The sequence below is a fragment of the Oryx dammah genome, unplaced genomic scaffold, assembly GCF_014754425.2.
Source record: "Oryx dammah isolate SB20612 unplaced genomic scaffold, SCBI_Odam_1.1 HiC_scaffold_6, whole genome shotgun sequence".
Classification (NCBI taxonomy): domain Eukaryota; kingdom Metazoa; phylum Chordata; class Mammalia; order Artiodactyla; family Bovidae; genus Oryx; species Oryx dammah.
Genome location: NW_024070190.1, coordinates 17,320,410 through 17,332,918, shown reverse-complemented (window position 1 = coordinate 17,332,918; position 12,509 = coordinate 17,320,410). Strand labels below are relative to the sequence as shown.

Sequence of the window (12,509 nt, the reverse complement as noted above, 5' to 3'; positions counted from 1 at the left end):
AGTGCAGCTCCACAGCGCAGGGCTGGATGAACTCTAACTCTGTGTCTACTCTTACTAGCTTTCTCTTTTCACCCCTGGCCCCACCCAGCACTGCTTACCACACTGCCCCAAGTGGCCTTTCTGCAGGGCCTAAGTCACCAGTCAGAACTCAGGCAACTCTGCTGATGGCTGGGAAGTGGGCAGAGTCAGGCATCTGCCGACCCTCCACTTCTGCTTTCTCCAGGAAATGAGCAGAAACCCAGTGATTCATAGTGAAACACGGTGGAAGACTGAAGGTTCTGAGCTGGGTCCTCTTCCCCCAAGCCTGAGGGGGAGGTATGGGGGTGCCCATGCCATCTGACATCTGCAGGCCCTGACGGACACACTCCAGGTAGGCAATCCTGTCCTTGGCCATGCCAGGCCAGCATAGAAGTGGGCTTGTGTGTCCTGCCTTCCAGGTCGAGCCGACGGGCCGCCTCCTGGAAAGCTGAGCATGGGCGCCCATGTGACCGCCGTGCCTGATCTGAGTTTGTGGATGGGGGAGAGGGGATAAGCTGAGGAGCAGAAGTGTGTGTAGGACAGGTGGCACATATGCTTAGGGCTCCTCCGGTGTCTGAGTCTACTGGGGTGTCCCACTGCTGGGATGTCTTACTGTTGGGGTGCCTGTCACTGTTGGGCTTTGCTGAGCTGGGCCAGGCTCCAGCACTGTTCCTCACCTTCCTACCTCAGGTCAAGCTCTTTCTTGGGGTTCTGCTAAAGAACATGACCTACCACACCTAGGAGAGGCTGGGTACGGGCCTGTGTGGGCCAAATTTGGAGTGAGAGGGCTGGCCACAAGACTCCTCTGTCCACCTGCTGTGTGGGCCTCTGAAAGGTGCTGAACGGGGGGGTCACTTCAGACTGGTCACCGAGAGAGATGGCTCCGACCTGGCCCCGTGCTTACTCCTAGGGGTCTGACAAGTAGGTGCTCCTTGGGGTTGTCTTTCCCTCACCTGATTTACCAATTAAAGCCTTAGGAACATCAGTAGTTTTGAATCAACAGGACCACGGGGATTCAAGAATTAACTCTTATCTTTTCACCTAAAATTGCATCTTATAGAACACACAACCAATCCTTTGTCCCAACCTCTCTGAACCATGAGGAGTTACTCTGGTAACTAAGAAGTTCATGTGTTACCTTTGCCATAAAGTTTCAACCTTAATATGATTTTCTGCATAGTCATCCATTTAATTGGTCAACAAATAAATATTTATGGAGAGCCTCTTCCTGCCAGGCTGTGCTCAAGACGGCTAGGTCAGTGGTCAGGGTGGGTGGTGCTTGGTGCTGCGGGCTCCAGTGGGTTGGAGAGCAGAGGGGAGGGAGAGGGGGTCGGGAAGCCCAGGAAGGCATGTGTCTTCTAAGTGGAGGCCTGAAGGAAGGGAAGGCCTGAGCCAAGTGTGTTTCTGAGCTGTGTTCTTGGCAGGGGGACCCGAGAAGGCCAAGGTGCAGAGGACTGGTGGAGGCCAGAGTGGCAGAGGTGGGTAAGGAATATGCCACGTGACCTGGCCAGAGAGGGCTGGGGCGGGGTCAGGCCCAGGAGGGCCTTCCTGCCCAGGGTAGACTCGGAAAGCCGTGAAATAGTGAGCAGATACAAAGGAGAATGTAGAGGACGTATGTAAGCTGTAAGGAGTGAAGATGGCTCTGAGTGCTGTCACCTCGGTTTCGTTTCAAAGCACCAGCCTCTGTGCAGCCCTCTGTGTGCTCATCCTTCTCTGTCTCTTCAGGGAAAACTGCCTCAATTTTGAGCTTATTGTCCTCCTGCTTTTCCTTTCAATTTGACCTTGTATATTCAAGCTGCTAAATATGTTATTTGCTTTCTCATGGTTTTGAACTTTATCAATAGTAATTAAATATCCCTTTAAGATTTACTAATTTCATCAGAATTATGTGCCTGAGTAATATTTGAATAATGAAGAAGAGTATTTCTCCACATCATTGAATGTGTCTCTAATGCATTCCTGTTTGTTGCTGGATGTGCTAAGTCGCTCAGTCGTGTCTGACTCTTTGCGACCCCGTGGGCTGCAGCCCACCAGGCTCCTCTGTCCGTGGGATTCTCCAGGCAAGGATACTGGAGTGGTCTTCTATGTCCTCCTCCAGGGGATCTTCCTGACCCCAGGGATCAAGCCTGCGACTCGTGTCTCTTGCACTGGCAGGTGGGTTCTTTTACCACTACCACCACCTGGGGAGCTCTCTAATACTCTGTCATACACGAATATACCTCAGTATACTCTCCCGATATGCTGCCAGTGGGCGCTGGGATACTCCTGGGGTTTGTTTGTTTCGTTTATAAGTTGCTTGGTCCTGTCAGCGCCAGTGAGCGCTGCTGGGAGACCCCTTTGTGCATAGGCCCTGTGGCGCACAGCAGTCTCTGGGGTGCCTGTCCCAGAAGCAGCGTTGGCGGGCTGTAGGGTACACAAATCTTCAGCCTTATTGGGTAATAGCGAAACCTCTTTCAAGTCCATTGTAACACTACCCACCCATCAGCAATACGTAAAATTTCTCTTGCTTTACATCTTCCCCAACATTTGATCTTGTTGGAGTTTTATACCAATTCCGAGCAAATGAAAAGCCTTCTGTGTTTTAAATGTGCATTTTCTGAAATACTGAGTTTGGTCATCTGTTTATATCCTCCTTGCCCATTCTAAATTCTTTTTCCTGTTCAAATCTTTTTCTCTATGGGGTCGTCTGTCTTTTATCTTATTGGTTTTCTGTAATGCAGCACATATTCTGATGTTAATTCTTTTTATTTATGTATATTGTAAATACTTTTCTCTTGTTTGTGCCTTGTCTCCTTCTGTTATTTGTGATTTCTGTTAATGATTGAATTTCTTAGTTTCACACAAGCTTAATTTGCCCACCATGTGCCTTCATGACATATACTTGATATACTTGAATATCATCCAAGAGATTCTCCTGCACTGTAAAGTCATAGAATTATTCTCTTTTATTATTAAATTTAAAAAGTAATTTTCCATTCATATTTAGTCTTTAGTCCTACTTAGAAATGATTGTTCTGTAAGGTGTGAGGTAGTGGGTAATGTTTTATTTCACGTAGTCTTTTCCATATGGATAACCAAGAGGGTTAGCTCCATAAATCAAAAAGGCCTTTCTTTAGTCACTAATCTATGACAACTTTGTTGTAAATCAAGTTGGTATGTGTAGTGGGTCTGTTCTCGGGCTGTCTTCTGTCAATTTGTTTTTCTACACTTTGCCAACACTAAATAATATTATTAACCAGAAGCTTATAATAAGTTCTGTTATCTGGAAAGTGTCTCCTCATTTTTTCTTATTCTTTCATTCTGTCTTGACATATTGTTTCCTTCTTTATTAATATGAATTTTAGAAACAGCTTCTCAATTTCAACAAAAAAGTTCTGTTCAGATTTATTAGAAATATAATTTGAAGAGAAGTGATGTCTTTATGAAAATGACTCTGCCAATTCATGAATACGGTTAGTCTCTTTTATAAAATTAGTGCATACTTTGCCTAGATTTATTCCTGATTGGTTTGATTTTTATATCATTGCCTTTGTCTTCAAAGATATGTTTTTTTGACTCTTGCTGATACATGCTGCCTTAAAGAAAAATCACTTTCTGTGGGTAACAAAGGAAGAAGAAATATTATCAGTTAAGAGGCTGTTGTTATAACCCAGGCCGGAGGTAACAGTGGTTTGTCCCAAAGTGATAGTAACAGAGATAACGAGTAGCAGTGATGCTGAAGCTGAAGCTCCAGTACTTTGGCCGCCTCATGCGAAGAGCTGACTCACTGCAAAAGACTCTGATGCTGGCAGGGATTGGGGGCAGGAGGAGAAGGGGACGACAGAGGATGAGATGGCTGGATGGCATCACCGACTCGACGGACATGAGTTTAGGTAAACTCCGGGAGGTGGTGATGGACAGGGAGGCCTGGCGTGATGCGACTCATGGGGTCACAAAGAGTCGGACACGACTGAGCGACTGAACTGAACTGAACTGAGAGTGGTGAGAGTCTGGATATTTTTTGAGAGAGATTTGACAGTGTTGCAAGTGTTGGGTGTAGGAGAGAGAAATTAAAGATGAGTCTAGAGCAACAGAGAGAATTGAATTGTCAAGGAACATATTTGTAAGGTGATGATTATTCCAGAATATCGATTTGAACATATAAAGATGGAGATGCCTATTAGACATCCAGTGGAGGAATGAGTTCTTGGCACCCTCTCCCTCAAGTGGCCTTTTGGTAGAAAAGCAAGGCCATGTGGCCACTTGGGAGAGGGGTTGTTGTTACATCAAACAAACAAACATTGGAGTTTAGTGCAGAGAAAGATTTATTCATCAAGGAGGTGCTGACTCAGAAGATAGGAGTTCTAGACTTGTCTCAAATTCATCTTGCTAGCTGGCTGGGGCACAAGGTTTTTAAAAGCAAGAAAAGGTCAAAGGGAGAGGGTAGTAGGCTATGTGACCAGCTCATGAACCTTCTTCTGATTGGCTGGTGGTGAGGTAACGAGTGATGTTTGGAACATCTCAGTCATCAGCTTTCTAGTTCCAACCAGTCTGGGGTCTACATGCCCAGCATGTGGTTACCATCCTTCACCTGGGGGTGGGGGCGGTCCTTAGTTGCTACAGAGCAACTCAAAGAGAGGCATCAGATTGTTATCTATTTCTCTGCGGGGGAGCTTGGAGTCCTGTGACTCTGTTTTTCCTAATCATTAACTGTGTGAGTCTGCTTTTTGGAACACGCAGAAGCCTTAGGAGACTAAAGCCTATTTTTCTTGCTATAAAGAAGAAATGAGGGACGTGGAGGGTCTTCTTTACCCATGAGGGTCCCGTAGGGTCCTGCTTGGTTTCAATTCCCCTTTTCATGTGTTAGTCTTCAATCCTGAGGGGAACAGGTGCTGGACAAAATCTTTCTTATTTTCTTTCAAATAAAGTTTTGGATAAAGGGGTTAATGGTAAACTCATCAGAGGAACTTGATGTTAAGGGGACTCAGCTTCAGGAGGAGAGATATTTTGTGCAGGAGAGGAAGGGGGAAGGTGAGCACCTCAGAGGTCCTTGAGCCTCACTGTAGAGCTCACATCCATTTTATTTACAACTAAGGCCTTACTTTGGTTGTCTCCCTCCAAGGGTCCTGCAAACTATCAAAATGCCCCTGCATTTTACATGGGAAATGATGTCTCTGAGTAACATTTCTAAGCCCTTCATACACCTGTTAAACACTTAAGTCTCAAAGTCCGGACCTATGTTATACAATACAATAGCCTGCAGTCATCCCTGAAAAGTGGCCAGTCTGAGCTGTGTTGTAATTTATAAAATGCACCTTGGATTTCAAATATATTAAAAACAAACAACAAAAGGAATATGGACTATCTTTACTTGAAAATATTGATAACATATTGAAATGATAATACTTTGGATATATTGCCTTAAATAAAATATATTTTAAAATATATTTAAATAAAGAGATTTATTTAATTTAACCTATTTATTTTTACTTTCTAAATGTGGTTGCCCCCAAATTTAAAATTACACATGTGGCTTGAATTTGTGGTTGGTTTTATATTTCTGCTGGGAAGCACTCCTCTGAGAAATGACACTTCTTGTTCCATGGCTAAGACTTTCATGAGGAAAATGGTTCAAGAAGGATGGGAAATTAGAAAAGTGAAAAGTCCCTCATCCTAGATAACTGCAAGGAGAAAGTATGGAGGATAAGAAGAATGGATTTAGTACTTACAATAAGCCAGACATTGGGCAGCGCACTGGTATTTCCAATCTCATTTGATCCCCACAGTGAGATCAGTTTCATCACTCCCATTTTACAGATGAGAAAATGGAGGCTCAGAGAGGTAAAGTCCTTTACCCTCAGATACTAAATGCCTTGACTGGAATTAGAACCTAGTTCCACCAGATGTTAAAGTCTGTGTGCTTTGCATTAGCTACCACCAAAAAGCTGATGGAACACTTCTAGAAAGATGCAGTCAGTGTGTGGCAGAAGTGTGAAAACTGCTCTTGTCTCTTGGCCAATGGCTAATCCTTCTTTTGAAAATTCATCTTCATAGATAATTTACAGCAGACGAAAAGATTGTGAGGGGATCTTTCCTCTCAGCCCTGCCCATAGCAACAGTGGAGATGCCCTGAGCATCCTGTTCATAGAGAGTAAGAGAATCAGTTATGGGCAATCGACCAAGAATCTTTCTCCATTATTGAATCTCATAATTTAAGGAGAAGGCCAACATAGAATATATTTATGGTATGATGACAGGCATTTACTACAGTAAGACTTTGTACGTCAATTGCAAGTAATGCACGCTTGGATGTGAAAAGTAGTATACAAAAAAAGGGCAGGAAACACTTGTTGATTTTTGTATTTTCAACAATAAGAATATAGCCCAAGTAGCACCCCAATGTCAGTTTTTTAAAGGATATGCACAAAATACAGTAAAAAGAGATCTGCCGTCAAAGACAAAAAACAGAGACACACGGAGAAACTGTTAGAGGATGGTCAGAGCACATCAGAGGTTAACAATGTCGAAACGCTACAGTGAGCGCACAGGGCTTTCCCCCGACCTCTTTGAGCATGGACCAGATGAAGTTGAGAGTGGCCCCAGGTGCAGAAACCAGGTGGTCCTGGGGGCGGGGTAGCAGGGATGGGGCAGCTGGGAGACAAGTGTATTAAAGGCAGGGCCTAATAACATGCTGCGTCCTTTAGAAGCTGGTGGAAGGCAGTTATGGGAGAGGGCGCAGCAGCTCAAGCTGGGGAGGATGGAGCCACGCAGCTCCTGGCTCCTCCGCCGGTGCCGGAGCGCGGGGCGTCCTGCGCAGGCGCAGCAGCCGTGCGCGCTGCTGCCCCTGCCGCTGGGTAGAGCGAAGGGGGGGGGAAAGAAGCAGGGCAATGCAGGTGGGCAAATATCCAGACCTTCAAAGGAGTTTAAAAGGTCAGAGCACACAGTCTGTTATTTTACTGCAGCTTTTCCTCGCATGCACCTGTCTCCCGGAAGCATTCCATTATATAAGTGACACAGTTACCACATCAGGGGAACTGAAATGGGTCCAGGGTTCCGTCTGGGGTCTGGGGCGAGAGTGGGAGGGGAGTTACCCTGAAGAGTGATTCTACTGCTTCCCCTTGTGGGAAGGGACCCGTCTCCCGAAACCTGGCTACAATACCGCCTCCCTCCCCAGAAAAAATGTCTTTCCTCACACGATTTACAGTGTCTGAATAGTATCAATTTTGATGTGTGTATTTAATACCACCCCAACATGAATTAAATAAGTATGGCATTTTATATGAATAAAAATTTAAAATAGAGGAAATGCAGGAATGAGTAGTGTGTTCATGAATAAGGTCAACACAAGGAGAAAAGTGCTAAGTGCAGCAGTTCTAGGCAAAAGGTCCTGAGTGAGAATGTTGGGTCTGGGAATCACAAAATGTGGACTTTTACCGTCTGACTCCGCAAATCCTGTCTGCTCACAGTGACTTTCACTCTCAGGCTCCCCTTCTTCTGTAGGTCATCTCTTCTCCGTTGTGTGGCCTTGCTTCCTGCATCACAGATGAATTGACCATAGGTGCATGAGTATATTTCTGGGCTTTCTATCGTGTTCTGTTCATCTATATTTCTGTTCCTGTGCCGTACCATGCTGTTTCTTCCCAGGCGGCACAGTGGTCAAGAATTCACCTGCCAATGCAGGAGACGCAAGAGATGTGGGTTCAGTCCCTGAGCTGGGAAGATCCTCTGAAGTAGGAAATGGCAATCCACTCCAGTATTCTTGTCTGGAAAATTCCACGGACAGAGGAGCCTGGTGGGCTACGGTCCATGGGGTTGTGAAGAGTTGGACATGACTAAAGTGACTTAGCACACACAGACGCATTGAATCTGTAGATTGCCTTGGCTACTATAGTCATTTTGACAATATTGATTCTTCCAATCCAAGAACATGGTATATATCTTTCCGTCTGTTTGTGTAATCCTTGAAAGAATTTCTTTAGTAAATGAATTCCATGAGAATTAAGAGCTGCTTAATTTCTTACAGGTCAGAAATGCATACCTCAAGGTATGTTTGAAAGTTTAACGAGCTGTTTTTGTATTTATTTTCTGACCAAATAATACTTGAAATTTAATAAGCTAAACAGGCCGATTGCATGAGCTAACCAATCCTGGAAACCTTTCATCTCTTTCACCTGAACAAGTGGCCTGAGAAGAACAAGGATGCCGCGAAGTCCCCAGAGATGTCACTCCCCCAGGGAGTCCAGAGGGTGAGGAATGGGATGGGGGAGCTCAGGATCGGGAGAACTTTGTGCCCTGGCCTCTGCCCACACTCTCCACCCTGCTCCTGCCCTGCATCCCCCTCAGTGGCACAAACCACCCACGTTTCAGCCTCACGTCTCGTCCCTCGTCCCTTTGTGTGCTCTTCCCAGGAACAGTTCTTTCCAGCCTGTTGCAGTCTTGCTCCTCCTTCCCTTATGCTGTCTCTCCCAAGACTCTGTTTCTGAGAGCGCTCTCTTCTCCCAGCTTCACCGCCTGTCCATCATCCCCAGTACCAGCCCCTTCCCTCTGTGGCCTTCGTGCTGGACTCCTGCTCCAGAGGTGCATGTCAGACATTGTATTGTAGCACCCTTCTCCCTGCCTCCTGTTCCCCACAGGCTCTGTGATGCTCCCTGCTGAGAGCCCCACAGGGCCGCCCACAACACTGTGTGGGAGGAGGGCCATGTCCATGTCCACCCTTACCCCATTCCTGCTCCCTGTGCCCCAGCCTTGAACCCTACCCACATCTCTGAACACACGTGCTGCCTGGAGTGTCCATCTGCTTTGCTTCAGATACACCTCCTCCTTATCCCTCATTGCCCAGCCCGGGTATAGTCCATTCTGAGACACCCTCCCAGACCACCACACCCCTCTCTGGGCTGGGTCATGAGCCTCTTCTGCTCCCCACAGCCAGGCACCTCCCTGCCCAGCACCTACCCTACTGTGTCTGCTTCCCCAGTGCTTCCTTGATTGGGAGGTGGACCAGGGTGTGGACCAGGGGATGATTCTGCCTCTTGTATGTTTAACAGTCAAACAGAGCACCATGCAGAGAAAGCTGAGTAGAGCTGCAGCTCTGGTGGCTAGCCTGGGGGCGAGTGATCAACACTCAGTGTGCTGCTGGTGTCAGTCCGGGAGTGACTGGTCAGTGGGTGCCCACCCTGTGCCAGGGCTAATGAACCCTGGGAACTGTGGCTCCCAGAGAGCAGCTCTACCTTGGGGGGATGGCAAAACCAGAGGGTCCTCTCCTGGGCCTGCTTCCCTGCAATGTGAGGGGGCCAGATGGCAGTGTGGTGCTAAACCTCCTATTCCCAAGGGTCAGTGGCAACTCTGCAAGACCAGCCAGAGCACCCCTGCAGTGTTGGCAGTAAGAGTGTCCAGCTAGTACCTGAGCTGCCCCTGAGGTCTGTTTTTACCACTGTTAACCACTGTGTCAAGCCAAGCTAGAGTGAGGAAAGGAGGTGAGGACTTTGGAGTGAAAAAAGTCTGCATTTCACTTTGGTCCTAACACTTATTAGCAGATTGATTTCAGATAAGCTACCTGTTTTTCTCTGAGTCTTGCCCTCCCTATCTGTATAATGGACATAATAATACTTCCTTTACAAATTTTCTAAGATTAGGGAACTCTGATGGCAAGTTAGACGCTCATTCACTTATGGCCCTTCTTACTTAGGCAGCATCTCCTTACGTTTCAGTGGATGTCAAGCCACAGATAAACCCCCTCACTGAGGAGGCTCCTAGTTACAGGAACTGGGCTGCTTGTTCACCAGCCCACATCTTTATGTTGACAGTGATTACTGTCACAACTAAACTTTGAGGGTATGGCCAGGGGAACTGCTCCCTGGCCATTTTTGGCAATGTGGAAGTCAGTACACATACCGAGATATAAAACTGGGTCCCTTCCCCAGCACACTGTGAGTTCCTATATTTTATTGCTGTTGCAAAAACCACAGAGGTGTGTGCTGGCCAGGAGTGCACGGAGTGGAATCAAAAAAAGGAAGTGTTGAGAGCCACGGGAGGTGTTGCCCCACTTGCCTGATTCCTGCCAATCGAGTCCCCATCTTAGTCTTCAGGGGAATTCTTGAACTTCTGGAAATAACCTGAGTGGCCTCCTTTTCTTCTTGACTCATATGAGACGGGAGATAGGGCCCACGGTTCGCTGTTTCACACCTGCTGGTACTCTTCACCCTTGGCTGATGTAGGAGGTGGGGACTCTTGCTAACTGGACAGGGTGGGGGCCACACCAAGGTGATCGCTAGGCCTTGCTGCGAGATCATCTTTTCTCTTGTCTTTCCCTGCTCCAAGCCTGGCTTATGCCAGCTGGGAGTAACCATTCTAGATTCACGTTACTCTTCCCCTTTTCTAGACGTGTAAGATCTATTATTTAGAGCTCCACATCTGTGTCAGCCACTAGAACTTGGCTGAAACATGATTTTCCCATCATGCCTGATTCAGCCCTCTCCTGTCTGGAGACCCTCTGTTGCTCTCATGGAGCTTGGGGAGCCCGGGGTTCTGGTCGGGTGTTTTAGTCTGGTTTCTGCAGATCAGATTGGGATGCTGGTGAAACCCTCTTTGAGCAGCAGCCTCAGGAGGAGGAGCAGGTGAAGGGCCTAAACCGTTAGCCTCTAGCTTCTCTATTGGTGTTCCTTTTACCTCCGTATTTATTATTTTGGGCTCCAAAATCACTGCAGATGGTGAGTGCAGTCATGAAATTAAAAGATGCTTGCTTCTTGGAAGAAAAGTTATGACCAATCTAGATAGCATATTAAAAAGCAGAGGCATTACTTTGCCAACAAAAGTCCCTCTCAGTTCAGTTCAGTTCAGTCGCTCAGTCATGTCCGACTCTTTGCGACCCCATGGACCACAGCATGCCAGGCCTCCCTGTCTATTACCAACTCCTGGAGTTTACCCAAACTCATGTCCGTTGAGTCGGTGATGCCATCCAACCATCTCATCCTCTGTTGTCCCCTTCTCCTCCTGCCCTCAATCTTTCCCAGCATCAGGGTCTTTTCAAATGAGTCAGCTCTTCACATCAGGTGGCCAAAATATTCGAGCTTCAGCTTCAACATCAGTCCTTCCAATGAACACTCAGGACTGGTCTCCTTTAGGATGGACTGGTTGGATCTCCAAGGGACTCTCAAGAGTCTTCTCCAACACCACAGTTCAAAAGCATCAATTCTTCTGTGCTCAGCTTTCTGTATAGTCCAATTCTCACATCCATACATGACTACTGGAAAAACCATAGCCTTAACTAGGTGGACCTTTGTTGGCAAAGTAATGTCTCTGCTTTTTAATATACTGTCTAGGTTGGTCATAACTTTCCTTCCAAGGAGTGAGCGTCTTTTAATTTCATGGCTGCAATCACAATCTGCAGTGATTTTGGAGCCCCCCAAAATAAATTCTGACACTGTTTCCATTGTTTCCCCATCTATTAGCCATGAAGTGATGGGACCAGATGCCATGATCTTCGTTTTTTGAATGTTGAGCTTTAAGCCAACTTTTTCACTCTCCTCTTTCACTTGCATCAAGAGGCTCTTTAGTTCTTCTTCACTTTCTGCCATAAGGGTGGTGTCATCTGCATATCTGAGGTTATTGATATTTCTCCTGGCAATCTTGATTCCAGCTTGTGCTTCTTCCAGCCCAGCATTTCTCATGATGTACTCTGCATATAAGTTAAATAAGCAGGGTGGCAATATACAGCCTTGACATACTCCTTTTCCCTGTGGAACCAGTCTGTTGTTCCATGTCCAGTTCTAACTGTTGCTTCCTGACCTGCATACAGATTTCTCAAGAGGCAGGTTAGGTGGTCTGGTATTCCCATCTCTCTCAGAATTTTCCACAGTTTATTGTGATCCACACAGTCAAAGGCTTTGGCATAGTCAATAAAGCAGAAATAGATGTTTTGTTTGGATTTTTCATGCTTTTTTGATGATCCAGCGGATGTTGGCAATTTGACCTCTGGTTCCTCTGCCTTTTCTAAAACCAGCTTGAACATCCGGAAGTTCACGGTTCATGTATTGCTCAAGCTGTCTAGTCAAAGCTATGATTTTTCCAGTAGTCATGTATGGATATGAGAGCTGGACTATAAAGAAAGCTGAGTGCCGAAGATTCGATGCTTTTGAACTGTGGTGTTGGAGAAGACTCTCGAGAATCCCTTGGACTGCAAGGAGATTAAACCAGTCCATTCTAAAGGAAACCAGTCCTGAATATTCATTGAAAGGACTGATGCTGAAACTGAAAACTCCAATACTTTGGCCACTTGATGCGAAGAACTGATTCATTTGAAAAGACCCTGATGCTGGGAAAGATTGAAGGTGGGAGGAGAAGGGGACGACAGAGGATGAGACGGTTGGATGGCATCACCGACTCGATGGACATGAGTTTGAGTAAGCTCTGGGAGTTGGTGATGGACAGGGAAGCCTGGGGTGCTGCAGTCTATGGGGTCACAAAGAGTTGGACACGACTGAGCGACTGAACTGAACAGAACACCTCCACATATG

General features: G+C 46.4%; 1 protein-coding gene across 2 annotated transcripts in view; it reads left to right on the top strand.

The window, feature by feature from the left end:
- The first annotated feature begins 277 nt into the window (after positions 1–277).
- The window catches only part of WDFY4 (WDFY family member 4), a 247,195-nt gene continuing 234,963 nt past the window's right edge, over positions 278–12,509 (top strand). For both annotated transcript variants that reach the window (XM_040242853.1, XM_040242852.1), the window contains exon 1: positions 278–370. The gene's annotated coding sequence lies outside the window, so the exon portion shown is untranslated. The remainder of the gene's footprint in view (positions 371–12,509) is intronic.